General features: G+C 45.2%; 15 non-coding genes and 1 pseudogene across 15 annotated transcripts; all 16 read left to right on the top strand.

The window, feature by feature from the left end:
* Window positions 1-214: 214 nt before the first annotated feature.
* On the top strand, window positions 215-405 carry LOC141218116 (U2 spliceosomal RNA). Its single transcript, XR_012286878.1, has one exon. It is a non-coding gene; the product is annotated as a U2 spliceosomal RNA (small nuclear RNA).
* Window positions 406-1,525: 1,120 nt separating this feature from the next.
* Window positions 1,526-1,716, top strand: LOC141218855 (U2 spliceosomal RNA). The gene has a single exon (XR_012287542.1). It is a non-coding gene; the product is annotated as a U2 spliceosomal RNA (small nuclear RNA).
* A 1,118-nt stretch (window positions 1,717-2,834) lies between these two features.
* LOC141218854 (U2 spliceosomal RNA) lies at window positions 2,835-3,025 on the top strand. Its single transcript, XR_012287541.1, has one exon. It is a non-coding gene; the product is annotated as a U2 spliceosomal RNA (small nuclear RNA).
* A 1,121-nt stretch (window positions 3,026-4,146) lies between these two features.
* LOC141218853 (U2 spliceosomal RNA) lies at window positions 4,147-4,337 on the top strand. The gene has a single exon (XR_012287540.1). It is a non-coding gene; the product is annotated as a U2 spliceosomal RNA (small nuclear RNA).
* Window positions 4,338-5,458: 1,121 nt separating this feature from the next.
* On the top strand, window positions 5,459-5,649 carry LOC141218852 (U2 spliceosomal RNA). Its single transcript, XR_012287539.1, has one exon. It is a non-coding gene; the product is annotated as a U2 spliceosomal RNA (small nuclear RNA).
* A 1,120-nt stretch (window positions 5,650-6,769) lies between these two features.
* On the top strand, window positions 6,770-6,960 carry LOC141218851 (U2 spliceosomal RNA). The gene has a single exon (XR_012287538.1). It is a non-coding gene; the product is annotated as a U2 spliceosomal RNA (small nuclear RNA).
* A 1,121-nt stretch (window positions 6,961-8,081) lies between these two features.
* On the top strand, window positions 8,082-8,272 carry LOC141218850 (U2 spliceosomal RNA). The gene has a single exon (XR_012287537.1). It is a non-coding gene; the product is annotated as a U2 spliceosomal RNA (small nuclear RNA).
* Window positions 8,273-9,393: 1,121 nt separating this feature from the next.
* Window positions 9,394-9,584, top strand: LOC141218260 (U2 spliceosomal RNA). Its single transcript, XR_012287013.1, has one exon. It is a non-coding gene; the product is annotated as a U2 spliceosomal RNA (small nuclear RNA).
* Window positions 9,585-10,704: 1,120 nt separating this feature from the next.
* LOC141218849 (U2 spliceosomal RNA) lies at window positions 10,705-10,895 on the top strand. Its single transcript, XR_012287536.1, has one exon. It is a non-coding gene; the product is annotated as a U2 spliceosomal RNA (small nuclear RNA).
* A 1,120-nt stretch (window positions 10,896-12,015) lies between these two features.
* On the top strand, window positions 12,016-12,206 carry LOC141218848 (U2 spliceosomal RNA). Its single transcript, XR_012287535.1, has one exon. It is a non-coding gene; the product is annotated as a U2 spliceosomal RNA (small nuclear RNA).
* Window positions 12,207-13,326: 1,120 nt separating this feature from the next.
* LOC141218131 (U2 spliceosomal RNA) lies at window positions 13,327-13,517 on the top strand. Its single transcript, XR_012286892.1, has one exon. It is a non-coding gene; the product is annotated as a U2 spliceosomal RNA (small nuclear RNA).
* A 1,123-nt stretch (window positions 13,518-14,640) lies between these two features.
* On the top strand, window positions 14,641-14,831 carry LOC141218847 (U2 spliceosomal RNA). Its single transcript, XR_012287534.1, has one exon. It is a non-coding gene; the product is annotated as a U2 spliceosomal RNA (small nuclear RNA).
* A 1,119-nt stretch (window positions 14,832-15,950) lies between these two features.
* On the top strand, window positions 15,951-16,025 carry LOC141218421 (U2 spliceosomal RNA; annotated as a pseudogene).
* Window positions 16,026-16,836: 811 nt separating this feature from the next.
* Window positions 16,837-17,020, top strand: LOC141218377 (U2 spliceosomal RNA). The gene has a single exon (XR_012287124.1). It is a non-coding gene; the product is annotated as a U2 spliceosomal RNA (small nuclear RNA).
* Window positions 17,021-18,143: 1,123 nt separating this feature from the next.
* Window positions 18,144-18,334, top strand: LOC141218845 (U2 spliceosomal RNA). The gene has a single exon (XR_012287532.1). It is a non-coding gene; the product is annotated as a U2 spliceosomal RNA (small nuclear RNA).
* A 1,120-nt stretch (window positions 18,335-19,454) lies between these two features.
* On the top strand, window positions 19,455-19,645 carry LOC141218254 (U2 spliceosomal RNA). Its single transcript, XR_012287007.1, has one exon. It is a non-coding gene; the product is annotated as a U2 spliceosomal RNA (small nuclear RNA).
* The last annotated feature ends 4,689 nt before the right edge of the window (window positions 19,646-24,334 follow it).

Raw genomic sequence — 24,334 nt, 5'->3', positions numbered from 1 at the left:
AACAGCCGGGGGTTGAGGGTACTGTGCTAAAAGAGGTGGAGTTATGCAGATCTAAAACGCGTGGATTGCAGCAGCAGCAAGCCGAAAAGTGCAGGCATGTGAGGGATCTAGAGGTTGACAGCATGTCTTCTTAACGGGAGTCAGGGTGGCCATCTCCACAAATGGACTTTTCAGAATCCTTGGGTGGCACCGTAGTCGGAAACCAATTCTGGTTATCGCTTCTCAGCCTTTTGGCTAAGATCAAGTGTAGTATCTGTTCTTATCAGTTTAATATCTGATACGTCCCCTATCTGGGGACCATATATTAAATGGATTTTTAGAACAGGGAGATGGAAAAAGAGCTTGCTCTGTCCACTCCACGCATTGACCTGGTATTGCAGTATCTCCAGGACCGGTGCACCCCTTCTTTAATGCAGTTTCTAAAATCAGAAAGAATTGAATTCAATGCTTTTTGTTCATTTTGCTTGTTTGTCGGATTTTGGGATGGACTCTTTGGCTTTGCTTTTCTTCTCCTCATTGGATTTTTCATGTTAAAAGTTGCAGAAGCCAGATGACAAGCTCATTTTGGTTCAACTTCAGCAACTGTGCATTGCATTGCCATGTAATGTAATGTAATGCAATGCTATCTATCTAGCTCTCCCTCTATACTTCCTTTTGGATAAACAGACATATTAGGCAAGCATTTTGGAGCTTTCACCTAAATAACTACAGGTGGTGAGATAAGCTGCACAATATAATTGACCTTTCAGTATATTGTTGCACACACACCATCTATTTAGCAAATGCCCTTGTTATCAACAGCAGCCTTTTAAACTCACCTGAGCTAACAGGTATGTGAGCTGGTTACTCTGCTGCGCTTAAAATTTCTTTTTTGGTTTGCTACAATGCCTTTTCTGAAACGTTGTCTCCCTCTGCTGGAACACTGACTTCTTTCATTTAATGCCTGCAGACTATAAAAGAGAAACCAACCCAAAAAGTTTGGTTGATTAGTCTGTGGCATTCTTTTAAACTGTTGCTTATGGCGGTCTCTGTGAGCTTCTCAGTGACATTCAGCCATCCAGGTATCCCGCCTGCAGTAGACGGAATGTGGCAATGGAACGCTGGCTGCGCGTGTCATAATAGGCTCTGAGCCTTTATATACCTGCGCACAGCAGCAGCCACGTTCAGTCTGCTGCTGGACAGCCAGCAGCAGCAGCAGCAGGAGAGGTAATTAATCAGCAACCCTCCTGCTAAGGGTAGACAGCTGCTCGTTCCACCCCCCCCCCGCCTTAATTGGTTCTCCTCCCTTCCAACGGTGTTGAGGCGGGTGGGAACAGCCGGGGGTTGAGGGTACTGTGCTAAAAGAGGTGGAGTTATGCAGATCTAAAACGCGTGGATTGCAGCAGCAGCAAGCCGAAAAGTGCAGGCATGTGAGGGATCTAGAGGTTGACAGCATGTCTTCTTAACGGGAGTCCAGGTGGCCATCTCCACAAATGGACTTTTCAGAATCCTTGGGTGGCACCGTAGTCTGAAACCAATTCTGGTTATCGCTTCTCGGCCTTTTGGCTAAGATCAAGTGTAGTATCTGTTCTTATCAGTTTAATATCTGATACGTCCCCTATCTGGGGACCATATATTAAATGGATTTTTAGAACAGGGAGATGGAAAAAGAGCTTGCTCTGTCCACTCCACGCATTGACCTGGTATTGCAGTATCTCCAGGACCGGTGCACCCCTTCTTTAATGCAGTTTCTAAAATCAGAAAGAATTGAATTCAATGCTTTTTGTTCATTTTGCTTGTTTGTCGGATTTTGGGATGGACTCTTTGGCTTTGCTTTTCTTCTCCTCATTGGATTTTTCATGTTAAAAGTTGCAGAAGCCAGATGACAAGCTCATTTTGGTTCAACTTCAGCAACTGTGCATTGCATTGCCATGTAATGTAATGTAATGCAATGCTATCTATCTAGCTCTCCCTCTATACTTCCTTTTGGATAAACAGACATATTAGGCAAGCATTTTGGAGCTTTCACCTAAATAACTACAGGTGGTGAGATAAGCTGCACAATATAATTGACCTTTCAGTATATTGTTGCACACACACCATCTATTTAGCAAATGCCCTTGTTATCAACAGCAGCCTTTTAAACTCACCTGAGCTAACAGGTATGTGAGCTGGTTACTCTGCTGCGCTTAAAATTTCTTTTTTGGTTTGCTACAATGCCTTTTCTGAAACGTTGTCTCCCTCTGCTGGAACACTGACTTCTTTCATTTAATGCCTGCAGACTATAAAAGAGAAACCAACCCAAAAAGTTTGGTTGATTAGTCTGTGGCATTCTTTTAAACTGTTGCTTATGGCGGTCTCTGTGAGCTTCTCAGTGACATTCAGCCATCCAGGTATCCCGCCTGCAGTAGACGGAATGTGGCAATGGAACGCTGGCTGCGCGTGTCATAATAGGCTCTGAGCCTTTATATACCTGCGCACAGCAGCAGCCACCTTCAGTCTGCTGCTGGACAGCCAGCAGCAGCAGCAGGAGAGGTAATTAATCAGCAACCCTCCTGCTAAGGGTAGACAGCTGCTCGTTCCACCCCCCCCCCCGCCTTAATTGGTTCTCCTCCCTTCCAACGGTGTTGAGGCGGGTGGGAACAGCCGGGGGTTGAGGGTACTGTGCTAAAAGAGGTGGAGTTATGCAGATCTAAAACGCGTGGATTGCAGCAGCAGCAAGCCGAAAAGTGCAGGCATGTGAGGGATCTAGAGGTTGACAGCATGTCTTCTTAACGGGAGTCCAGGTGGCCATCTCCACAAATGGACTTTTCAGAATCCTTGGGTGGCACCGTAGTCGGAAACCAATTCTGGTTATCGCTTCTCGGCCTTTTGGCTAAGATCAAGTGTAGTATCTGTTCTTATCAGTTTAATATCTGATACGTCCCCTATCTGGGGACCATATATTAAATGGATTTTTAGAACAGGGAGATGGAAAAAGAGCTTGCTCTGTCCACTCCACGCATTGACCTGGTATTGCAGTATCTCCAGGACCGGTGCACCCCTTCTTTAATGCAGTTTCTAAAATCAGAAAGAATTGAATTCAATGCTTTTTGTTCATTTTGCTTGTTTGTCGGATTTTGGGATGGACTCTTTGGCTTTGCTTTTCTTCTCCTCATTGGATTTTTCATGTTAAAAGTTGCAGAAGCCAGATGACAAGCTCATTTTGGTTCAACTTCAGCAACTGTGCATTGCATTGCCATGTAATGTAATGTAATGCAATGCTATCTATCTAGCTCTCCCTCTATACTTCCTTTTGGATAAACAGACATATTAGGCAAGCATTTTGGAGCTTTCACCTAAATAACTACAGGTGGTGAGATAAGCTGCACAATATAATTGACCTTTCAGTATATTGTTGCACACACACCATCTATTTAGCAAATGCCCTTGTTATCAACAGCAGCCTTTTAAACTCACCTGAGCTAACAGGTATGTGAGCTGGTTACTCTGCTGCGCTTAAAATTTCTTTTTTGGTTTGCTACAATGCCTTTTCTGAAACGTTGTCTCCCTCTGCTGGAACACTGACTTCTTTCATTTAATGCCTGCAGACTATAAAAGAGAAACCAACCCAAAAAGTTTGGTTGATTAGTCTGTGGCATTCTTTTAAACTGTTGCTTATGGCGGTCTCTGTGAGCTTCTCAGTGACATTCAGCCCTCCAGGTATCCCGCCTGCAGTAGACGGAATGTGGCAATGGAACGCTGGCTGCGCGTGTCATAATAGGCTCTGAGCCTTTATATACCTGCGCACAGCAGCAGCCACCTTCAGTCTGCTGCTGGACAGCCAGCAGCAGCAGCAGCAGGAGAGGTAATTAATCAGCAACCCTCCTGCTAAGGGTAGACAGCTGCTCGTTCCACCCCCCCCCCCGCCTTAATTGGTTCTCCTCCCTTCCAACGGTGTTGAGGCGGGTGGGAACAGCCGGGGGTTGAGGGTACTGTGCTAAAAGAGGTGGAGTTATGCAGATCTAAAACGCGTGGATTGCAGCAGCAGCAAGCCGAAAAGTGCAGGCATGTGAGGGATCTAGAGGTTGACAGCATGTCTTCTTAACGGGAGTCCAGGTGGCCATCTCCACAAATGGACTTTTCAGAATCCTTGGGTGGCACCGTAGTCGGAAACCAATTCTGGTTATCGCTTCTCGGCCTTTTGGCTAAGATCAAGTGTAGTATCTGTTCTTATCAGTTTAATATCTGATACGTCCCCTATCTGGGGACCATATATTAAATGGATTTTTAGAACAGGGAGATGGAAAAAGAGCTTGCTCTGTCCACTCCACGCATTGACCTGGTATTGCAGTATCTCCAGGACCGGTGCACCCCTTCTTTAATGCAGTTTCTAAAATCAGAAAGAATTGAATTCAATGCTTTTTGTTCATTTTGCTTGTTTGTCGGATTTTGGGATGGACTCTTTGGCTTTGCTTTTCTTCTCCTCATTGGATTTTTCATGTTAAAAGTTGCAGAAGCCAGATGACAAGCTCATTTTGGTTCAACTTCAGCAACTGTGCATTGCATTGCCATGTAATGTAATGTAATGCAATGCTATCTATCTAGCTCTCCCTCTATACTTCCTTTTGGATAAACAGACATATTAGGCAAGCATTTTGGAGCTTTCACCTAAATAACTACAGGTGGTGAGATAAGCTGCACAATATAATTGACCTTTCAGTATATTGTTGCACACACACCATCTATTTAGCAAATGCCCTTGTTATCAACAGCAGCCTTTTAAACTCACCTGAGCTAACAGGTATGTGAGCTGGTTACTCTGCTGCGCTTAAAATTTCTTTTTTGGTTTGCTACAATGCCTTTTCTGAAACGTTGTCTCCCTCTGCTGGAACACTGACTTCTTTCATTTAATGCCTGCAGACTATAAAAGAGAAACCAACCCAAAAAGTTTGGTTGATTAGTCTGTGGCATTCTTTTAAACTGTTGCTTATGGCGGTCTCTGTGAGCTTCTCAGTGACATTCAGCCATCCAGGTATCCCGCCTGCAGTAGACGGAATGTGGCAATGGAACGCCGGCTGCGCGTGTCATAATAGGCTCTGAGCCTTTATATACCTGCGCACAGCAGCAGCCACCTTCAGTCTGCTGCTGGACAGCCAGCAGCAGCAGCAGCAGGAGAGGTAATTAATCAGCAACCCTCCTGCTAAGGGTAGACAGCTGCTCGTTCCACCCCCCCCCCCGCCTTAATTGGTTCTCCTCCCTTCCAACGGTGTTGAGGCGGGTGGGAACAGCCGGGGGTTGAGGGTACTGTGCTAAAAGAGGTGGAGTTATGCAGATCTAAAACGCGTGGATTGCAGCAGCAGCAAGCCGAAAAGTGCAGGCATGTGAGGGATCTAGAGGTTGACAGCATGTCTTCTTAACGGGAGTCCAGGTGGCCATCTCCACAAATGGACTTTTCAGAATCCTTGGGTGGCACCGTAGTCGGAAACCAATTCTGGTTATCGCTTCTCGGCCTTTTGGCTAAGATCAAGTGTAGTATCTGTTCTTATCAGTTTAATATCTGATACGTCCCCTATCTGGGGACCATATATTAAATGGATTTTTAGAACAGGGAGATGGAAAAAGAGCTTGCTCTGTCCACTCCACGCATTGACCTGGTATTGCAGTATCTCCAGGACCGGTGCACCCCTTCTTTAATGCAGTTTCTAAAATCAGAAAGAATTGAATTCAATGCTTTTTGTTCATTTTGCTTGTTTGTCGGATTTTGGGATGGACTCTTTGGCTTTGCTTTTCTTCTCCTCATTGGATTTTCCATGTTAAAAGTTGCAGAAGCCAGATGACAAGCTCATTTTGGTTCAACTTCAGCAACTGTGCATTGCATTGCCATGTAATGTAATGTAATGCAATGCTATCTATCTAGCTCTCCCTCTATACTTCCTTTTGGATAAACAGACATATTAGGCAAGCATTTTGGAGCTTTCACCTAAATAACTACAGGTGGTGAGATAAGCTGCACAATATAATTGACCTTTCAGTATATTGTTGCACACACACCATCTATTTAGCAAATGCCCTTGTTATCAACAGCAGCCTTTTAAACTCACCTGAGCTAACAGGTATGTGAGCTGGTTACTCTGCTGCGCTTAAAATTTCTTTTTTGGTTTGCTACAATGCCTTTTCTGAAACGTTGTCTCCCTCTGCTGGAACACTGACTTCTTTCATTTAATGCCTGCAGACTATAAAAGAGAAACCAACCCAAAAAGTTTGGTTGATTAGTCTGTGGCATTCTTTTAAACTGTTGCTTATGGCGGTCTCTGTGAGCTTCTCAGTGACATTCAGCCATCCAGGTATCCCGCCTGCAGTAGACGGAATGTGGCAATGGAACGCTGGCTGCGCGTGTCATAATAGGCTCTGAGCCTTTATATACCTGCGCACAGCAGCAGCCACCTTCAGTCTGCTGCTGGACAGCCAGCAGCAGCAGCAGCAGGAGAGGTAATTAATCAGCAACCCTCCTGCTAAGGGTAGACAGCTGCTCGTTCCACCCCCCCCCCGCCTTAATTGGTTCTCCTCCCTTCAAACGGTGTTGAGGCGGGTGGGAACAGCCGGGGGTTGAGGGTACTGTGCTAAAAGAGGTGGAGTTATGCAGATCTAAAACGCGTGGATTGCAGCAGCAGCAAGCCGAAAAGTGCAGGCATGTGAGGGATCTAGAGGTTGACAGCATGTCTTCTTAACGGGAGTCCAGGTGGCCATCTCCACAAATTGACTTTTCAGAATCCTTGGGTGGCACCGTAGTCGGAAACCAATTCTGGTTATCGCTTCTCGGCCTTTTGGCTAAGATCAAGTGTAGTATCTGTTCTTATCAGTTTAATATCTGATACGTCCCCTATCTGGGGACCATATATTAAATGGATTTTTAGAACAGGGAGATGGAAAAAGAGCTTGCTCTGTCCACTCCACGCATTGACCTGGTATTGCAGTATCTCCAGGACCGGTGCACCCCTTCTTTAATGCAGTTTCTAAAATCAGAAAGAATTGAATTCAATGCTTTTTGTTCATTTTGCTTGTTTGTCGGATTTTGGGATGGACTCTTTGGCTTTGCTTTTCTTCTCCTCATTGGATTTTTCATGTTAAAAGTTGCAGAAGCCAGATGACAAGCTCATTTTGGTTCAACTTCAGCAACTGTGCATTGCATTGCCATGTAATGTAATGTAATGCAATGCTATCTATCTAGCTCTCCCTCTATACTTCCTTTTGGATAAACAGACATATTAGGCAAGCATTTTGGAGCTTTCACCTAAATAACTACAGGTGGTGAGATAAGCTGCACAATATAATTGACCTTTCAGTATATTGTTGCACACACACCATCTATTTAGCAAATGCCCTTGTTATCAACAGCAGCCTTTTAAACTCACCTGAGCTAACAGGTATGTGAGCTGGTTACTCTGCTGCGCTTAAAATTTCTTTTTTGGTTTGCTACAATGCCTTTTCTGAAACGTTGTCTCCCTCTGCTGGAACACTGACTTCTTTCATTTAATGCCTGCAAACTATAAAAGAGAAACCAACCCAAAAAGTTTGGTTGATTAGTCTGTGGCATTCTTTTAAACTGTTGCTTATGGCGGTCTCTGTGAGCTTCTCAGTGACATTCAGCCATCCAGGTATCCCGCCTGCAGTAGACGGAATGTGGCAATGGAACGCTGGCTGCGCGTGTCATAATAGGCTCTGAGCCTTTATATACCTGCGCACAGCAGCAGCCACCTTCAGTCTGCTGCTGGACAGCCAGCAGCAGCAGCAGCAGGAGAGGTAATTAATCAGCAACCCTCCTGCTAAGGGTAGACAGCTGCTCGTTCCACCCCCCCCCCCGCCTTAATTGGTTCTCCTCCCTTCCAACGGTGTTGAGGCGGGTGGGAACAGCCGGGGGTTGAGGGTACTGTGCTAAAAGAGGTGGAGTTATGCAGATCTAAAACGCGTGGATTGCAGCAGCAGCAAGCCGAAAAGTGCAGGCATGTGAGGGATCTAGAGGTTGACAGCATGTCTTCTTAACGGGAGTCCAGGTGGCCATCTCCACAAATGGACTTTTCAGAATCCTTGGGTGGCACCGTAGTCGGAAACCAATTCTGGTTATCGCTTCTCGGCCTTTTGGCTAAGATCAAGTGTAGTATCTGTTCTTATCAGTTTAATATCTGATACGTCCCCTATCTGGGGACCATATATTAAATGGATTTTTAGAACAGGGAGATGGAAAAAGAGCTTGCTCTGTCCACTCCACGCATTGACCTGGTATTGCAGTATCTCCAGGACCGGTGCACCCCTTCTTTAATGCAGTTTCTAAAATCAGAAAGAATTGAATTCAATGCTTTTTGTTCATTTTGCTTGTTTGTCGGATTTTGGGATGGACTCTTTGGCTTTGCTTTTCTTCTCCTCATTGGATTTTTCATGTTAAAAGTTGCAGAAGCCAGATGACAAGCTCATTTTGGTTCAACTTCAGCAACTGTGCATTGCATTGCCATGTAATGTAATGTAATGCAATGCTATCTATCTAGCTCTCCCTCTATACTTCCTTTTGGATAAACAGAGATATTAGGCAAGCATTTTGGAGCTTTCACCTAAATAACTACAGGTGGTGAGATAAGCTGCACAATATAATTGACCTTTCAGTATATTGTTGCACACACACCATCTATTTAGCAAATGCCCTTGTTATCAACAGCAGCCTTTTAAACTCACCTGAGCTAACAGGTATGTGAGCTGGTTACTCTGCTGCGCTTAAAATTTCTTTTTTGGTTTGCTACAATGCCTTTTCTGAAACGTTGTCTCCCTCTGCTGGAACACTGACTTCTTTCATTTAATGCCTGCAGACTATAAAAGAGAAACCAACCCAAAAAGTTTGGTTGATTAGTCTGTGGCATTCTTTTAAACTGTTGCTTATGGCGGTCTCTGTGAGCTTCTCAGTGACATTCAGCCATCCAGGTATCCCGCCTGCAGTAGACGGAATGTGGCAATGGAACGCCGGCTGCGCGTGTCATAATAGGCTCTGAGCCTTTATATACCTGCGCACAGCAGCAGCCACCTTCAGTCTGCTGCTGGACAGCCAGCAGCAGCAGCAGCAGGAGAGGTAATTAATCAGCAACCCTCCTGCTAAGGGTAGACAGCTGCTCGTTCCACCCCCCCCCCCGCCTTAATTGGTTCTCCTCCCTTCCAACGGTGTTGAGGCGGGTGGGAACAGCCGGGGGTTGAGGGTACTGTGCTAAAAGAGGTGGAGTTATGCAGATCTAAAACGCGTGGATTGCAGCAGCAGCAAGCCGAAAAGTGCAGGCATGTGAGGGATCTAGAGGTTGACAGCATGTCTTCTTAACGGGAGTCCAGGTGGCCATCTCCACAAATGGACTTTTCAGAATCCTTGGGTGGCACCGTAGTCGGAAACCAATTCTGGTTATCGCTTCTCGGCCTTTTGGCTAAGATCAAGTGTAGTATCTGTTCTTATCAATTTAATATCTGATACGTCCCCTATCTGGGGACCATATATTAAATGGATTTTTAGAACAGGGAGATGGAAAAAGAGCTTGCTCTGTCCACTCCACGCATTGACCTGGTATTGCAGTATCTCCAGGACCGGTGCACCCCTTCTTTAATGCAGTTTCTAAAATCAGAAAGAATTGAATTCAATGCTTTTTGTTCATTTTGCTTGTTTGTCGGATTTTGGGATGGACTCTTTGGCTTTGCTTTTCTTCTCCTCATTGGATTTTTCATGTTAAAAGTTGCAGAAGCCAGATGACAAGCTCATTTTGGTTCAACTTCAGCAACTGTGCATTGCATTGCCATGTAATGTAATGTAATGCAATGCTATCTATCTAGCTCTCCCTCTATACTTCCTTTTGGATAAACAGACATATTAGGCAAGCATTTTGGAGCTTTCACCTAAATAACTACAGGTGGTGAGATAAGCTGCACAATATAATTGACCTTTCAGTATATTGTTGCACACACACCATCTATTTAGCAAATGCCCTTGTTATCAACAGCAGCCTTTTAAACTCACCTGAGCTAACAGGTATGTGAGCTGGTTACTCTGCTGCGCTTAAAATTTCTTTTTTGGTTTGCTACAATGCCTTTTCTGAAACGTTGTCTCCCTCTGCTGGAACACTGACTTCTTTCATTTAATGCCTGCAGACTATAAAAGAGAAACCAACCCAAAAAGTTTGGTTGATTAGTCTGTGGCATTCTTTTAAACTGTTGCTTATGGCGGTCTCTGTGAGCTTCTCAGTGACATTCAGCCATCCAGGTATCCCGCCTGCAGTAGACGGAATGTGGCAATGGAACGCTGGCTGCGCGTGTCATAATAGGCTCTGAGCCTTTATATACCTGCGCACAGCAGCAGCCACCTTCAGTCTGCTGCTGGACAGCCAGCAGCAGCAGCAGCAGGAGAGGTAATTAATCAGCAACCCTCCTGCTAAGGGTAGACAGCTGCTCGTTCCACCCACCCCCCGCCTTAATTGGTTCTCCTCCCTTCAAACGGTGTTGAGGCGGGTGGGAACAGCCGGGGGTTGAGGGTACTGTGCTAAAAGAGGTGGAGTTATGCAGATCTAAAACGCGTGGATTGCAGCAGCAGCAAGCCGAAAAGTGCAGGCATGTGAGGGATCTAGAGGTTGACAGCATGTCTTCTTAACGGGAGTCCAGGTGGCCATCTCCACAAATGGACTTTTCAGAATCCTTGGGTGGCACCGTAGTCGGAAACCAATTCTGGTTATCGCTTCTCGGCCTTTTGGCTAAGATCAAGTGTAGTATCTGTTCTTATCAGTTTAATATCTGATACGTCCCCTATCTGGGGACCATATATTAAATGGATTTTTAGAACAGGGAGATGGAAAAAGAGCTTGCTCTGTCCACTCCACGCATTGACCTGGTATTGCAGTATCTCCAGGACCGGTGCACCCCTTCTTTAATGCAGTTTCTAAAATCAGAAAGAATTGAATTCAATGCTTTTTGTTCATTTTGCTTGTTTGTCGGATTTTGGGATGGACTCTTTGGCTTTGCTTTTCTTCTCCTCATTGGATTTTTCATGTTAAAAGTTGCAGAAGCCAGATGACAAGCTCATTTTGGTTCAACTTCAGCAACTGTGCATTGCATTGCCATGTAATGTAATGTAATGCAATGCTATCTATCTAGCTCTCCCTCTATACTTCCTTTTGGATAAACAGACATATTAGGCAAGCATTTTGGAGCTTTCACCTAAATAACTACAGGTGGTGAGATAAGCTGCACAATATAATTGACCTTTCAGTATATTGTTGCACACACACCATCTATTTAGCAAATGCCCTTGTTATCAACAGCAGCCTTTTAAACTCACCTGAGCTAACAGGTATGTGAGCTGGTTACTCTGCTGCGCTTAAAATTTCTTTTTTGGTTTGCTACAATGCCTTTTCTGAAACGTTGTCTCCCTCTGCTGGAACACTGACTTCTTTCATTTAATGCCTGCAGACTATAAAAGAGAAACCAACCCAAAAAGTTTGGTTGATTAGTCTGTGGCATTCTTTTAAACTGTTGCTTATGGCGGTCTCTGTGAGCTTCTCAGTGACATTCAGCCATCCAGGTATCCCGCCTGCAGTAGACGGAATGTGGCAATGGAACGCTGGCTGCGCGTGTCATAATAGGCTCTGAGCCTTTATATACCTGCGCACAGCAGCAGCCACCTTCAGTCTGCTGCTGGACAGCCAGCAGCAGCAGCAGCAGGAGAGGTAATTAATCAGCAACCCTCCTGCTAAGGGTAGACAGCTGCTCGTTCCACCCACCCCCCGCCTTAATTGGTTCTCCTCCCTTCAAACGGTGTTGAGGCGGGTGGGAACAGCCGGGGGTTGAGGGTACTGTGCTAAAAGAGGTGGAGTTATGCAGATCTAAAACGCGTGGATTGCAGCAGCAGCAAGCCGAAAAGTGCAGGCATGTGAGGGATCTAGAGGTTGACAGCATGTCTTCTTAACGGGAGTCCAGGTGGCCATCTCCACAAATGGACTTTTCAGAATCCTTGGGTGGCACCGTAGTCGGAAACCAATTCTGGTTATCGCTTCTCGGCCTTTTGGCTAAGATCAAGTGTAGTATCTGTTCTTATCAGTTTAATATCTGATACGTCCCCTATCTGGGGACCATATATTAAATGGATTTTTAGAACAGGGAGATGGAAAAAGAGCTTGCTCTGTCCACTCCACGCATTGACCTGGTATTGCAGTATCTCCAGGACCGGTGCACCCCTTCTTTAATGCAGTTTCTAAAATCAGAAAGAATTGAATTCAATGCTTTTTGTTCATTTTGCTTGTTTGTCGGATTTTGGGATGGACTCTTTGGCTTTGCTTTTCTTCTCCTCATTGGATTTTTCATGTTAAAAGTTGCAGAAGCCAGATGACAAGCTCATTTTGGTTCAACTTCAGCAACTGTGCATTGCATTGCCATGTAATGTAATGTAATGCAATGCTATCTATCTAGCTCTCCCTCTATACTTCCTTTTGGATAAACAGACATATTAGGCAAGCATTTTGGAGCTTTCACCTAAATAACTACAGGTGGTGAGATAAGCTGCACAATATAATTGACCTTTCAGTATATTGTTGCACACACACCATCTATTTAGCAAATGCCCTTGTTATCAACAGCAGCCTTTTAAACTCACCTGAGCTAACAGGTATGTGAGCTGGTTACTCTGCTGCGCTTAAAATTTCTTTTTTGGTTTGCTACAATGCCTTTTCTGAAACGTTGTCTCCCTCTGCTGGAACACTGACTTCTTTCATTTAATGCCTGCAGACTATAAAAGAGAAACCAACCCAAAAAGTTTGGTTGATTAGTCTGTGGCATTCTTTTAAACTGTTGCTTATGGCGGTCTCTGTGAGCTTCTCAGTGACATTCAGCCATCCAGGTATCCCGCCTGCAGTAGACGGAATGTGGCAATGGAACGCTGGCTGCGCGTGTCATAATAGGCTCTGAGCCTTTATATACCTGCGCACAGCAGCAGCCACCTTCAGTCTGCTGCTGGACAGCCAGCAGCAGCAGCAGCAGGAGAGGTAATTAATCAGCAACCCTCCTGCTAAGGGTAGACAGCTGCTCGTTCCACCCCTCCCCCGCCTTAATTGGTTCTCCTCCCTTCCAACGGTGTTGAGGCGGGTGGGAACAGCCGGGGGTTGAGGGTACTGTGCTAAAAGAGGTGGAGTTATGCAGATCTAAAACGCGTGGATTGCAGCAGCAGCAAGCCGAAAGGTGCAGGCATGTGAGGGATCTAGAGGTTGACAGCATGTCTTCTTAACGGGAGTCCAGGTGGCCATCTCCACAAATGGACTTTTCAGAATCCTTGGGTGGCACCGTAGTCGGAAACCAATTCTGGTTATCGCTTCTCGGCCTTTTGGCTAAGATCAAGTGTAGTATCTGTTCTTATCAGTTTAATATCTGATACGTCCCCTATCTGGGGACCATATATTAAATGGATTTTTAGAACAGGGAGATGGAAAAAGAGCTTGCTCTGTCCATTCCACGCATTGACCTGGTATTGCAGTATCTCCAGGACCGGTGCACCCCTTCTTTAATGCAGTTTCTAAAATCAGAAAGAATTAAATTCAATGCTTTTTGTTCATTTTGCTTGTTTGTCGGATTTTGGGATGGACTCTTTGGCTTTGCTTTTCTTCTCCTCATTGGATTTTTCATGTTAAAAGTTGCAGAAGCCAGATGACAAGCTCATTTTGGTTCAACTTCAGCAACTGTGCATTGCATTGCCATGTAATGTAATGTAATGCAATGCTATCTATCTAGCTCTCCCTCTATACTTCCTTTTGGATAAACAGACATATTAGGCAAGCATTTTGGAGCTTTCACCTAAATAACTACAGGTGGTGAGATAAGCTGCACAATATAATTGACCTTTCAGTATATTGTTGCACACACACCATCTATTTAGCAAATGCCCTTGTTATCAACAGCAGCCTTTTAAACTCACCTGAGCTAACAGGTATGTGAGCTGGTTACTCTGCTGCGCTTAAAATTTCTTTTTTGGTTTGCTACAATGCCTTTTCTGAAACGTTGTCTCCCTCTGCTGGAACACTGACTTCTTTCATTTAATGCCTGCAGACTATAAAAGAGAAACCAACCCAAAAAGTTTGGTTGATTAGTCTGTGGCATTCTTTTAAACTGTTGCTTATGGCGGTCTCTGTGAGCTTCTCAGTGACATTCAGCCATCCAGGTATCCCGCCTGCAGTAGACGGAATGTGGCAATGGAACGCTGGCTGCGCGTGTCATAATAGGCTCTGAGCCTTTATATACCTGCGCACAGCAGCAGCCACCTTCAGTCTGCTGCTGGACAGCCAGCAGCAGCAGCAGCAGGAGAGGTAATTAATCAGCAACCCTCCTGCTAAGGGTAGACAGCTGCTCGTTCCACCCCCCCCCCCCCGCCTTAATTGGTTCTCCTCCCTTCCAACGGTGTTGAGGCGGGTGGGAACAGCCGGGGGTTGAGGGTACTGTGCTAAAAGAGGTGGAGTTATGCAGATCTAAAACACGTGGATTGCAGCAGCAGCAAGCCGAAAAGTGCAGGCATGTGAGGGATCTAGAGGTTGACAGCATGTCTTCTTAACGGGAGTCCAGGTGGCCATCTCCACAAATGGACTTTTCAGAATCCTTGGGTGGCACCGTAGTCGGAAACCAATTCTGGTTATCGCTTCTCGGCCTTTTGGCTAAGATCAAGTGTAGTATCTGTTCTTATCAGTTTAATATCTGATACGTCCCCTATCTGGGGACCATATATTAAATGGATTTTTAGAACAGGGAGATGGAAAAAGAGCTTGCTCTGTCCACTCCACGCATTGACCTGGTATTGCAGTATCTCCAGGACCGGTGCACCCCTTCTTTAATGCAGTTTCTAAAATCAGAAAGAATTGAATTCAATGCTTTTTGTTCATTTTGCTTGTTTGTCGGATTTTGGGATGGACTCTTTGGCTTTGCTTTTCTTCTCCTCATTGGATTTTTCATGTTAAAAGTTGCAGAAGCCAGATGACAAGCTCATTTTGGTTCAACTTCAGCAACTGTGCATTGCATTGCCATGTAATGTAATGTAATGCAATGCTATCTATCTAGCTCTCCCTCTATACTTCCTTTTGGATAAACAGACATATTAGGCAAGCATTTTGGAGCTTTCACCTAAATAACTACAGGTGGTGAGATAAGCTGCACAATATAATTGACCTTTCAGTATATTGTTGCACACACACCATCTATTTAGCAAATGCCCTTGTTATCAACAGCAGCCTTTTAAACTCACCTGAGCTAACAGGTATGTGAGCTGGTTACTCTGCTGCGCTTAAAATTTCTTTTTTGGTTTGCTACAATGCCTTTTCTGAAACGTTGTCTCCCTCTGCTGGAACACTGACTTCTTTCATTTAATGCCTGCAGACTATAAAAGAGAAACCAACCCAAAAAGTTTGGTTGATTAGTCTGTGGCATTCTTTTAAACTGTTGCTTATGGCGGTCTCTGTGAGCTTCTCAGTGACATTCAGCCATCCAGGTATCCCGCCTGCAGTAGACGGAATGTGGCAATGGAACGCTGGCTGCGCGTGTCATAATAGGCTCTGAGCCTTTATATACCTGCGCACAGCAGCAGCCACCTTCAGTCTGCTGCTGGACAGCCAGCAGCAGCAGCAGGAGAGGTAATTAATCAGCAACCCTCCTGCTAAGGGTAGACAGCTGCTCGTTCCACCCCCCCCCCCCGCCTTAATTGGTTCTCCTCCCTTCCAACGGTGTTGAGGCGGGTGGGAACAGCCGGGGGTTGAGGGTACTGTGCTAAAAGAGGTGGAGTTATGCAGATCTAAAACGCGTGGATTGCAGCAGCAGCAAGCCGAAAAGTGCAGGCATGTGAGGGATCTAGAGGTTGACAGCATGTCTTCTTAACGGGAGTCCAGGTGGCCATCTCCACAAATGGACTTTTCAGAATCCTTGGGTGGCACCGTAGTCGGAAACCAATTCTGGTTATCGCTTCTCGGCCTTTTGGCTAAGATCAAGTGTAGTATCTTTCGAAAAGGCGGTTTTGGATGTTGGCAACCCTAGTAGATTGATACATTATGCACACTGGGGTTTAGGCGCTTGTTAGTACGCCAGGTGGCTAATATAGTCATCTGGTGGAAAGCATGGCCCCCCAGGATCGACGCCATTGGGCCGGGGAAGATCGAAAGCCCGAAGTGTGAAGTGCCCCAGGAGTGGTGACCCTGGGGTGCCTTAACTCACTGGGATTGGGAACCCCACTTGAGTTTATGGCACATTTGCACTAGCACTTCAATATTTCTTTCTTCACACACACCCTTATTCCGGGCCTTCTGGCCTTAGGATGGGGAATTTTTCAATTCCCGGTCGAAGGTCCGGGCAGTATTATACTGTGAAACCTTCACTATTTATTTAATTTCTTTGTCACTGTGTGTCCACTTATTCACGTGTGTCACGTCCTACTAGGATTTTGTCGGGATGCGGTTCCCTTACGGGTTCCTCTCTTGGCAGGTCTAGGGGGGGAGTGTGTGGCCATCAGGTTCCGCTCCCCCCTGAACCCCCCTGGCTCTCCTCTTTCGGGAGGAGAGCGTTGTTGGCTCCCCTCTTCCGGGAGGGGAGCACAGTCTTTGGCTCCCAGTGCCTTGCTCGGGTGAGAACTCGGGCAGGTGCTGGGGGTAAGATTGGGTCGCCTCTGGCTCCGGCTGGAGGTGGCTATTTGTCCCTGTTCCTCGCTGTGGCCTTCTGGCTCGGAGGGACGGGGAATGGTTTGGGGGACCCTTCTCCTTTTGGAGAGGGTTTCAAGAAGACCAGCATCCTAGTGCACTTTTTTTGTGGCACTTGTCACTTTTTTAAGCGCACTCGGGTTTTGTACACGAATTCGGGCTTTCGATAAAAAAAAAAAAAAAAATCTGTTCTTATCAGTTTAATATCTGATACGTCCCCTATCTGGGGACCATATATTAAATGGATTTTTAGAACAGGGAGATGGAAAAAGAGCTTGCTCTGTCCACTCCACGCATTGACCTGGTATTGCAGTATCTCCAGGACCGGTGCACCCCTTCTTTAATGCAGTTTCTAAAATCAGAAAGAATTGAATTCAATGCTTTTTGTTCATTTTGCTTGTTTGTCGGATTTTGGGATGGACTCTTTGGCTTTGCTTTTCTTCTCCTCATTGGATTTTTCATGTTAAAAGTTGCAGAAGCCAGATGACAAGCTCATTTTGGTTCAACTTCAGCAACTGTGCATTGCATTGCCATGTAATGTAATGTAATGCAATGCTATCTATCTAGCTCTCCCTCTATACTTCCTTTTGGATAAACAGACATATTAGGCAAGCATTTTGGAGCTTTCACCTAAATAACTACAGGTGGTGAGATAAGCTGCACAATATAATTGACCTTTCAGTATATTGTTGCACACACACCATCTATTTAGCAAATGCCCTTGTTATCAACAGCAGCCTTTTAAACTCACCTGAGCTAACAGGTATGTGAGCTGGTTACTCTGCTGCGCTTAAAATTTCTTTTTTGGTTTGCTACAATGCCTTTTCTGAAACGTTGTCTCCCTCTGCTGGAACACTGACTTCTTTCATTTAATGCCTGCAGACTATAAAAGAGAAACCAACCCAAAAAGTTTGGTTGATTAGTCTGTGGCATTCTTTTAAACTGTTGCTTATGGCGGTCTCTGTGAGCTTCTCAGTGACATTCAGCCATCCAGGTATCCCGCCTGCAGTAGACGGAATGTGGCAATGGAACGCTGGCTGCGCGTGTCATAATAGGCTCTGAGCCTTTATATACCTGCGCACAGCAGCAGCCACCTTCAGTCTGCTGCTGGACAGCCAGCAGCAGCAGCAGCAGGAGAGGTAATTAATCAGCAACCCTCCTGCTAAGGGTAGACAGCTGCTGGTTCCACCCCCCCCCCCCCGCCTTAATTGGTTCTCCTCCCTTCCAACGGTGTTGAGGCGGGTGGGAACAGCCGGGGGTTGAGGGTACTGTGCTAAAAGAGGTGGAGTTATGCAGATCTAAAACGCGTGGATTGCAGCAGCAGCAAGCCGAAAAGTGCAGGCATGTGAGGGATCTAGAGGTTGACAGCATGTCTTCTTAACGGGAGTCCAGGTGGCCATCTCCACAAATGGACTTTTCAGAATCCTTGGGTGGCACCGTAGTCGGAAACCAATTCTGGTTATCGCTTCTCGGCCTTTTGGCTAAGATCAAGTGTAGTATCTGTTCTTATCAGTTTAATATCTGATACGTCCCCTATCTGGGGACCATATATTAAATGGATTTTTAGAACAGGGAGATGGAAAAAGAGCTTGCTCTGTCCACTCCACGCATTGACCTGGTATTGCAGTATCTCCAGGACCGGTGCACCCCTTCTTTAATGCAGTTTCTAAAATCAGAAAGAATTGAATTCAATGCTTTTTGTTCATTTTGCTTGTTTGTCGGATTTTGGGATGGACTCTTTGGCTTTGCTTTTCTTCTCCTCATTGGATTTTTCATGTTAAAAGTTGCAGAAGCCAGATGACAAGCTCATTTTGGTTCAACTTCAGCAACTGTGCATTGCATTGCCATGTAATGTAATGTAATGCAATGCTATCTATCTAGCTCTCCCTCTATACTTCCTTTTGGATAAACAGACATATTAGGCAAGCATTTTGGAGCTTTCACCTAAATAACTACAGGTGGTGAGATAAGCTGCACAATATAATTGACCTTTCAGTATATTGTTGCACACACACCATCTATTTAGCAAATGCCCTTGTTATCAACAGCAGCCTTTTAAACTCACCTGAGCTAACAGGTATGTGAGCTGGTTACTCTGCTGCGCTTAAAATTTCTTTTTTGGTTTGCTACAATGCCTTTTCTGAAACGTTGTCTCCCTCTGCTGGAACACTGACTTCTTTCATTTAATGCCTGCAGACTATAAAAGAGAAACCAACCCAAAAAGTTTGGTTGATTAGTCTGTGGCATTCTTTTAAACTGTTGCTTATGGCGGTCTCTGTGAGCTTCTCAGTGACATTCAGCCATCCAGGTATCCCACCTGCAGTAGACGGAATGTGGCAATGGAACGCTGGCTGCGCGTGTCATAATAGGCTCTGAGCCTTTATATACCTGCGCACAGCAGCAGCCACCTTCAGTCTGCTGCTGGACAGCCAGCAGCAGCAGCAGCAGGAGAGGTAATTAATCAGCAACCCTCCTGCTAAGGGTAGACAGCTGCTCGTTCCACCCCCCCCCCGCCTTAATTGGTTCTCCTGCCTTCCAACTGTGTTGAGGCGGGTGGGAACAGCCGGGGGTTGAGGGTACTGTGCTAAAAGAGGTGGAGTTATGCAGATCTAAAACGGGTGGATTGCAGCAGCAGCAAGCCGAAAAGTGCAGGCATGTGAGGGATCTAGAGGTTGACAGCATGTCTTCTTAACGGGAGTCCAGGTGGCCATCTCCACAAATGGACTTTTCAGAATCCTTGGGTGGCACGGTAGTCGGAAACCAATTCTGGTTATCGCTTCTCGGCCTTTTGGCTAAGATCAAGTGTAGTATCTGTTCTTATCAGTTTAATATCTGATACGTCCCCTATCTGGGGACCATATATTAAATGGATTTTTAGAACAGGGAGATGGAAAAAGAGCTTTCTCTTTCCACTCCACGCATTGACCTGGTATTGCAGTATCTCCAGGACCGGTGCACCCCTTCTTTAATGCAGTTTCTAAAATCAGAAAGAATTGAATTCAATGCTTTTTGTTCATTTTGCTTGTTTGTCGGATTTTGGGATGGACTCTTTGGCTTTGCTTTTCTTCTCCTCATTGGATTTTTCATGTTAAAAGTTGCAGAAGCCAGATGACAAGCTCATTTTGGTTCAACTTCAGCAACTGTGCATTGCATTGCCATGTAATGTAATGTAATGCAATGCTATCTATCTAGCTCTCCCTCTATACTTCCTTTTGGATAAACAGACATATTAGGCAAGCATTTTGGAGCTTTCACCTAAATAACTACAGGTGGTGAGATAAGCTGCACAATATAATTGACCTTTCAGTATATTGTTGCACACACACCATCTATTTAGCAAATGCCCTTGTTATCAACAGCAGCCTTTTAAACTCACCTGAGCTAACAGGTATGTGAGCTGGTTACTCTGCTGCGCTTAAAATTTCTTTTTTGGTTTGCTACAATGCCTTTTCTGAAACGTTGTCTCCCTCTGCTGGAACACTGACTTCTTTCATTTAATGCCTGCAGACTATAAAAGAGAAACCAACCCAAAAAGTTTGGTTGATTAGTCTGTGGCATTCTTTTAAACTGTTGCTTATGGCGGTCTCTGTGAGCTTCTCAGTGACATTCAGCCATCCAGGTATCCCGCCTGCAGTAGACGGAATGTGGCAATGGAACGCTGGCTGCGCATGTCATAATAGGCTCTGAGCCTTTATATACCTGCGCACAGCAGCAGCCACCTTCAGTCTGCTGCTGGACAGCCAGCAGCAGCAGCAGCAGGAGAGGTAATTAATCAGCAACCCTCCTGCTAAGGGTAGACAGCTGCTCGTTCCACCCCCCCCCCGCCTTAATTGGTTCTCCTCCCTTCCAACGGTGTTGAGGCGGGTGGGAACAGCCGAGGGTTGAGGGTACTGTGCTAAAAGAGGTGGAGTTATGCAGATCTAAAACGCGTGGATTGCAGCAGCAGCAAGCCGAAAAGTGCAGGCATGTGAGGGATCTAGAGGTTGACAGCATGTCTTCTTAACGGGAGTCCAGGTGGCCATCTCCACAAATGGACTTTTCAGAATCCTTGGGTGGCACCGTAGTCGGAAACCAATTCTGGTTATCGCTTCTTGGCCTTTTGGCTCAGATCAAGTGTCTGGACATCAGGTTCCTTGAGTGCTAGCCCTCGGCCTTCCAGCATCGCCACTCCGGTGGCTTAAGCTGGATGCTGCTATAGGGGGAGAGTGAGGAGGAAACGGGAAGGCGATTTCCGTGGCTGACTATGGGAGTCAAGCTGAAATTTGCTGGGACCGGGGACCCCCGGGTCAAGAATGGATTTCGCATTGAGATTTCCGAGGAGAAGAAGGGACATTTTTCCATGTCCTACCTGGTGAATGCCATCTTCTATGAAGCATTGAAGATTAAGAAGTCGGACATTCTTTGCCTGCAGGAATTTAGAAGTCATGGAAGGTATGTGCTGGTTCTTTCTACTATGGCTGCTTGCCAAAATCTTTATAGAACCTTGAAAGGCCATACTGAGAACTCCCTCCTAGATGGACTCACTTTTACTGTCCTCTATTCAAAGGGGGATGTTCCTGTTGTTGTGTTTATGCACAATCCCTTTATCCCCCAGGAGGACATTACTTTATTCTTGAGGAGGCATTGTACTTATGTGCATTTTTCCCACAAGATCTCGAATGAAGAAGGCTTGTGGACTGGCAAATACAAGTACTTTGTTCGTTTTGCTACAGACCCCGAGGGGCCAGGGGGCATACATTATCCTCCTATGTGTTTCTCTATTGGGAGAGACACTGGTTTCTTGTACTTTCCTGATGCTCCTTTTTTCTGCAGAAGATGTAACAAGTATGGTCATGTCCAGGAGTCCTGCAGGTATCCGCCAACCTGCAGGAGGTGTAACACGTCTGGTCATATGGCGAAAGACTGCAAGAACCAGGTAAAGTGTGATGCTTGTGGTGAGGAGGGGCATGTTCTTAGGCAGTGTCAAGCTAGAACCACTCCTAAGTCTTTTGCTCAAGTGGTCGCGGAGGGGCCTGCTGTTCCTTCGACTTCTACTAGGGTTCCACAAGGTCCCCTTCCGGATGTCGGGGAGGCAACTGCTCCCCAAGAGGAAGAGGATGGCACTCAGATGGACGACATATTTGAAGATGCCCAGCTTCAGCCTCCTGCATCAGGAGGCTTTGACATGGTGATTCCTGAGGTGATGTCACCTTTCCCTCCCCAGTTTGGTGTCCGTGGTGAGGGGGAAATGGACTTGTCCAATTCTCCTGTCATATCTTGGTGCAATACTGCTTCAGAGGAGATCGGGGGCGGTGGCCAAGGGGACTTGTCTGCTGTCCGTTTCTCTGATGAGGAGGATCCTGATGTGGTCAAGAAGAAGCCAAGGACTGAGTGTTCATCCATTGCTGCCGTGTGTGATAGCCCGGTGGACTCTCGTGCTTACCCGTCAGATGTATTTTCTCCTGACATTGTTACATTTGGCATTCAGCCAGATGGTAATAGCTTTGCTTTGCTTGATGAAGGTTGAGTTGATGTTTTCTTTCTTTTTTTTTCAGGTTATGTGTGATCCCCTTTAGTTATGCCGCATCATTCTGGATGGGACATTGTGTCCCTTAATGTTAGGCAAATTAGATCTGTTACCCGAAGAACAACAGTTCTGGATTATCTAAAGGGTTTGAGTGCAGATGTCTATTGTCTACAAGAGTGTGGGATTACTGAATCTCGAGGGGATAAGGACTGGCCTTATGGCCAGTATGTTTGGTCGGGGTCCAGCTTTAACAAAAATGATGGTGTGGGGATTTTAGTTGGTAATAAGAATATTACTATTGATAATTACACGGTTGTGGAGGTGGGTCGCTGCATTATTGTTTTTTTGAGTTATAGGGGGTGGAAGGTTAGAATGATTAATTTATATTGTCCTACTAAAAAAGAGGAGCGGCTTGCTCTTCTTGAGAAATTGAGTTTTTTTCTCCCTGGAAAAATTCCTACAGTTTTTGTTGGTGACTGTAATTGTGTCACAGAAGGTAATGTGGACATTACGGGAAAAAAGTTATCTCAACTTATTTCTGATTTTTCTTTCTTAGACGCTGCAATACTTGAGTATGGCATTCCACCACCGCCTACATATTATGCTGACCGTGGTAATATTTCATCGAGAATAGATAGGATGTTATTTTCCAAAAATATGGTTTGTTCAAGTTATGTTCAACAGAAGGTACCTTTTTCTGATCATGAGTGTTTGCGTGGAGTTTTTAGTGCGAATGGGGACATGGTGTTTGGGGGTGGGGTTTGGAAATTGAATACGAGGTTGTTGGAGGATGAGGAGGTGATGAGTGAGTTGGAGAAAAGGTATGCAAGTTGGAGGTGGCGTAAGCGTGATTTTGGTAGTGTGCTTGAATGGTGGGATTGGGTGAAATTACAGTTAAAAACTTTCTTTAAAAAATGGGGCTACAAAAAAGCTGCCAGATATCGTAATAGATTTAATGACTTAAGTAGACGGATTGATTGGTTGCGTGGGTGTGTTAGGAAAGGAATGGATATGTCTGATCAGCTTGAGGTTGCTAAGAATGAGTTAAAATGTCTTCTGGATGAAAAAGGTAAAGAGATTATTTACCGTACCAAGTTAGAGCATTTGGAAAAGAATGAAAAGTGCACCAGGTACTTTTTTAAAAAAATGAATGGAAGGAAGTTGGATTTGAGTGAAGTGGTAGGTGAAGATGGATCTAGTGTGGTTGGGAAGAATGTGTTGAATGAGGTGAATGGCTTCTATAGTAAGTTGTACGATGAGAAATGGATTGATCCTGGACTTGTGTCGCATGTATTGAGTGGTATGGAGAAGAGACTTGGTTCGGATGAATGTGATGCTTTGTGTGAGGATGTTATTTTGGATGAGGTGAGGAATGTTGTTATGAGTGCTAAAAAGAATAAGACGCCTGGGAAGGATGGGTTGCCTGTGGAGCTGTATGTGAAAGCTTGGGAGTTTTTGGGTAAGGACTTGACTGAGGTTTGTAGGTATATGTGGATGAATGGTGTTTTGTGTGACAGTATGAAAGAGGGTATAGTGGTTCTTGTGTTTAAGAAGGGTGAGAAAAAGCGTTTGGAGAACTGGAGACCCATATCATTGCTTAACGCTGATTATAAGGTCTACAGTAAATTGTTAGCAAATCGTATGCGTGAGGTGATTGGTAGGGTTGTGGAGGATGACCAAGTGTGTGCCGTGCCTGGTCGGAGTATAAGTGATAATTTGTTATTGTTAAGGGATATGCTTGGGGATTGTAAGACTAGAAAGCAGAAGTGTATGGTGTTAGCAATTGATTTTGAAAAGGCTTTTGATAGAGTTTCGCATGTGTTTCTGTTTAAAGTATTGGAGAGGATGGGTTTCCCTAGGGTTTTTCTGAATGGAGTTAAGTCTTTATATGATTATGTGTCAAGTGAGTTTTTAGTGAATGGATGGTTGTCTGACAAAGTGATGATTAGGTCTGGTGTAAGACAGGGGTGCCCTATGTCCCCTGTCTTGTTTGTATGTGTGATTGAGCCTTTGCTGTGTTTAGTGAGACGTGAGAAAATGATGAGAGGATTCTTAGTGCCTGGGAGTGGTGGTAAGCATGTGAAGGTGTTAGGTTACATGGATGATGTTGTGATGGTGAGTGAAAGTATGGCTTCAATGAGTAGGG

The sequence above is a fragment of the Phyllobates terribilis genome, unplaced genomic scaffold (assembly GCF_046119375.1).
Source record: "Phyllobates terribilis strain yellow unplaced genomic scaffold, ASM4611937v1 Scaffold_249__1_contigs__length_2872098, whole genome shotgun sequence".
In the NCBI taxonomy this organism is placed as follows: Eukaryota; Metazoa; Chordata; class Amphibia; order Anura; family Dendrobatidae; genus Phyllobates; species Phyllobates terribilis.
Note: the sequence above shows the minus strand (reverse complement) of the source record. Positions and strands in the feature narration are given on the sequence as shown.